The 5,117-nt window shown below is 38.6% G+C and overlaps 1 long non-coding RNA gene across 1 annotated transcript; it reads left to right on the top strand.

The window, feature by feature from the left end:
• The first annotated feature begins 346 nt into the window (after positions 1-346).
• Positions 347-4,250, top strand: LOC121926997. The gene is made up of 3 exons (XR_006103122.1): positions 347-465; positions 3,408-3,477; positions 3,921-4,250. It is a non-coding gene; the product is annotated as an uncharacterized LOC121926997 (long non-coding RNA).
• The last annotated feature ends 867 nt before the right edge of the window (positions 4,251-5,117 follow it).

The following is a 5,117-nucleotide window of genomic DNA, read 5'->3' as shown; positions in this document are numbered from 1 at the left end:
GCAATCTGTACACACATTCCTGGGATCAAGGCCCACTGAACTTGATTACAATGTGTAGATTTTTTTCTTTATTTAATATGATAATTCAGCAGCAGCAGATTTTTCTTTTAGAAATATTCGATAAAGAAGCCTGTCAAAAGAGTTTAGAGAAGTGAATAGTTTTAAATAAAAATAAAAAATAAAACCACAAGGTCTATGACATCCCACTAAGATAATATAACATAATGTATGTAAAGTGATTATTATTATTATTATTATTATTATTAATAATTTCTGACATCCTTTCTTTCTGCTGCAGATTCACTTTCTTCTCACATTTTGGCAAGTACTCTTGTGATTTTATCCTAAAAACCAAACAAAAACAAACAAACAAACAAAAAACCAAAGGAGCAAAATAGGAAACAAATCCAGAAGATGGACAAATTCTACATCCAATTGCTGGTCCGTTGAGTCAATTGGATTTATGTAAGTGTTGACTTACCATTTGGCATAATTCAATGAGTCTTCTTTGGCTGGAATAGAAGTTAGGCCCATAAGTTAAACTGATACACTGAATTAAGAATTTCCTTATTAAGTGAAATTGCCACATTAGCAAACTAAGATTGTCCCAAATTTAACAAGTAGAGAGGTTTCTGAATAATTCAAAAATACTTTCCAGATGGTCAAAACATTTACATTTCATAAATTCATAATCATATAATCTCTGCTAATTGTTCTGAATCTTGGATAGCCCACTTTGGCAATATTCCATCTACTTTAGATGTGTATCACAGGATTGGCACCAGAGCAAACTGGCTGGGCTTTGGAAAGATGGCTGGTGGACAGGTATATCAAGTAAAGTGAGGAAGATGTGTAAAGAATGCATGTAGAGACAAGCAGAGAGCATATCTGCAGAAATACAAGAAATCTCTCTCTCTCTCTTTGTCTCTCTTTTTTTCTGGGAAGGCCATATGTATGCATGTTTGTGTGTATGTCACAGAAAGAAAGAGGAAGGAAGGAAGGAAGGAAGGAAGGAAGGAAGGAAGGAAGGAAGGAAGGAAGAGCAGGATTTCATTATGTAAGAAAAATGTCATTTTCAGGCAGAGAAAGGCAACTGCCTAAGGCAGTAGATGCTGGGGGACAGCAAAATCTTTGTTTGGCTGCCCCCCGCCCATTGGAGGACAGAGGTGCATATAGCATAGACTTTCTTGGACTGCCTAAACTGTCTTAAGTGCAGCAGAGGATGCTGACCTGTTACTAGGATTAAATTAAGTTTGAACTGCACTTTAGTTAGCTTCCAAACCTGGAATAAAATAATAAATAAATATAGTGGGGGAACGGATGCCATTCTGTTTTTGTCTCAGGCAGCAAAATATTTTTTACCAGCTCTGGTCGAATCAAAACATTTTGTTACTTGAGATGGAAAAGCAAATTATATTCCCCCATAAATTGTCCCCCAACAGTTTGTTAGCCCTATTAGAGCCCCTCCTCTTTCTTATCAGACTTGCAATAAAATACAGGTTAAATGGCCCTTCTATGACCCTGATGTGAATGCCATTACAATAATCCTTTCATCACATGTAGGCTAGTACTAGGAGTCACTTGGGCTCTGTTTGACCAGCAGAAAGAAGATATGAAGGAGAGAAGCCTAGATGGTGCATTAGTTGGGATAATTGACATATCCAAAAATATAAACACCCAATAACTAACTGTTCTTCTATGAAGAGTTTAGGGAGTCTCCTTAAATCCATTTTGTTGATCTTTAGCCAGTAGTGAAAGACTTTTATCCAAACTTGACACTGGATTGAATGAGCAGCTCTCCATTCAGGTGTAGTATCTCCATTAGTTTGGCCTACTCTGTTCCAACATAATCCCTTTGAATTTCTTAGTCCTTGTTAGTGTGCATGGTTGTGTATTTTTGTCTGATTGCTGATTTCTTCTTTTGAATTAAAACTCATTATTTGTTTAGGAACCTGCCTCTGGAATTCCTTGTGTCTTTGGACTTGGTATACACAGAGATTTGGTCCCAAGGGTACATAACCTGGCCAGTAGACATTGCTACCATTGAGCTAATTTTAATTCCCCCAAATCTTGAAGATTACAAATTGATCTAATTATTTTTGCAATTAAGGCCAAATAAATAAATAAATAAATAAATAATATTACAAGTGATCTTCCCTTTCCTGGCAGTAAGAATACAATCACAAAAGATTTAAAACAACTAATCATTCAGAGCTCCCTTTTCACATCCCAAAACAGTAATCTGAGGAAGGGGCCCTGCTCACTCTCTCTCTCTCTCTTTCTCTCTCTCTCTCTCTCTCTCTCACACACACACATATACATATATGGGAGAGCCAGCCAAAAAAGCATCACTATACCAGTATTGACCAAGCATTCCACTTTAAGAAAGATCATGGATTGGATCCTGGCACTTCTTACACTCATATTCAATGCACGACTGAGCTAACAAGTTGCTGCCAGAGGCAGTGTGGTAAAACTCAACCCCTTGCATTTAAATAGTACCCAAAACTAGCCAATTAAATTTGATATAGGAATCAGAAACTAAACACCTCTCCACATCTCTATTAGTAAAAATACAATGTTAAATAACAATTTGCTGCCCTTTCATGAGGCCTTAAACTTGCAACCTGAGATGGCTGCTATTAGTACTGGCCCTGTTCTCTGAACTGGACAAACTAAACATTCTTTCAGTAGGGGATGCCTATAGTTACCCACAAATTCTGTTTCTGTATTTTTGCAGATCCTTTGACAATTATATGGTCATCTGCATTTTAGGAAATATATATATAGCAAATATATAGAGCTATATAGAGAGCAAATAATCAGTGGTAAAATAAACCTAATAATGATATAAAAACCACAAGCTTCCCTTCCTGAAATTTTGTGTATGAATCTATCCTGGCACACAAATTATTCACTTGCAGGCTTGCCACCACAATTTCAGTGTGAGATGTTTGCCCTGCCTGGATCATGGTCTGCTCCAAATGTGTTTCTTTGGGCCAGTACGTACCGGTGGTAAGTGGCATGTCGGCGGAGCATGCTCAGGAGTGAGCGGCAACCACACTCTCCCTAGCCCTAGTATGGTCGGACAGCAGCATCATGACTCCCTCCTGTCCATATGGGGGGCACTATGATGATGTCAATGCTGTGCAGCTTCCGGATTTCACTTCCAGGAAGTGACATCATGGTGGCGCCATTTCTCCTTTACTACGGCGTAAAAAAGAAGTCGCTTACAGCAGCTTCTTTTTGACAGCGTGTCAGTACCATGCAGTGTGGCTGTTGTTGGCACCGACAAGTGGGAAAGATGGGAGGCACGGAGCCGCCCATCTGTACCACGCCTTTGAGATTTATCTAGAATTCTGGAGCCAATTGTATTCAGTAATCTTTTTTTTTTGTTTCTTTTCTAGATATCAGATTTTGACCTGAAATGTGGTGGCTCAAGTGGTTAAGATGCTGACTCCATTGATTGCAAGATCGGTAGGTTGGCAGTTCAAGGCCTGGGTGCTGCATGATAGAGTGGGCTCCCATCACTAGTTCCAGCGTCTGCCAACCTAGTAGTTTCAAAGCATGCAAATGCAAGTAGACAAATAGGTACCATTTTGGTGGAAAGGTAAACAGCATTCTGTGCAATCATGCTGGCCACTTGTTCACAGAGTAGTCTCTGACAATGCTGGCTCTTCGGCTTAGTAATAGAGATGAACACCGCCCCCTACATTCAAACACGACTTGATAACCTTGTCAACAAAGAATACCATTATCTACCTTTACCTGCATCCTAAGGTTTTCCTGCACCATTCCAATGGCTGTGCACAGAATATAGTCACCTTTTCTGAGAAGGATGCATGGTTCTTGTGATCTGATGTTTCTGAACTATTCATCCCTAGCATCTTTTTACAGCTGAAACTATTGTATCTTTCCAGGCTGACTACGTATTCCTTTAAAACTTTGGATAATTCATCTGTGCCCCAGAGAAACCAAAATGCTCAAAGTGTATATGTATATTTTAAAGTCAAGTTCTGGTTTTGCTTTTAAAGCATTTGAAATATACAAGGAAGCTTTCATACTATTCAGAAATGCTATTTGGAAAGGGAAGAGGAATAGCAATAGCCAGAGAAAGATGTTCTTCTAGAAATCTTTCAGATGCAGGTTTCTCAGGTGAGTATTCAAGCCCCAGATGTGTCAGTTTTCATTCTGCCAAAAAGCTGCCAAAAAGCTTTAGTGCATGACTGGAAGAAAATATGCAATTAGGTGATCACTTTTTCATGCCTGTTGGAATAAATATTTCAAGAGAAACATGCCCCTGCCATTGACTTTGGCTTCCTAAGAATGTTATATTTGACCATTAGATAGCAATGCAACATAACTTGTAAATTCTACTTACAATCAATCATATTCCTTCTGAAGTAGGTCTTATAGATTTCAGGGTGCTGAGTACTGAAACTTGAGCAATAGGTGCTTTGTCCCTGAAAGCCTTCTCATATGTTGAATTCCATCCATATACTCTGATCAAACAAGCAATACCCAAATCATCTCCTTCTCTCCTCTCTTCCCTCCTTTCTCCCAATATTGACACTCAAATTGGCTTACAAATTAAAAAAAGGACAATGTAACTAAAACATACAAAGTTCAACATTAAAATAGAACTAAACTAGTCACCATATTGAAAAAATAAAATGTGATAAAAATAGCAAAAAGCATTTCAAACAAGTTCAGTTAAAACAATACAGCACTGTCTTAAAATCTCTTTTAAAATCATGCAGTTACAAAACTGTAGAAATAAAAAAAGTTTGCCTGTCAATAAAAGCACAGCAAGGGAGGGGGAGCATTCTGACCTCCCCAGGAAGTCTATGGGCTGCCACTAAGATGGCCCTAGTTTGTGTCCACACCAGCTATGCCTATGTAGGTAGTAGGATTCAGAGAAGAGCATTCCTGATAATCATAAGGCCTGAGTATGTTCATATACACAATCAGACTTTCATGCAGCCAGCTAATTAGTAGCACCTTTTGGCTTCCATGTTAGTGGGGTGGGGATCTGCTACAGGTTTTACTTCAGACTTCAAAGGAGCTTTCCAGAATCCCTAACACTTGGAGCAGAATCACCACATCCTGTCATGAGA

The sequence above is a fragment of the Sceloporus undulatus genome, chromosome 3, assembly GCF_019175285.1.
Source record: "Sceloporus undulatus isolate JIND9_A2432 ecotype Alabama chromosome 3, SceUnd_v1.1, whole genome shotgun sequence".
Classification (NCBI taxonomy): domain Eukaryota; kingdom Metazoa; phylum Chordata; class Lepidosauria; order Squamata; family Phrynosomatidae; genus Sceloporus; species Sceloporus undulatus.
Note: the sequence above shows the minus strand (reverse complement) of the source record. Positions and strands in the feature narration are given on the sequence as shown.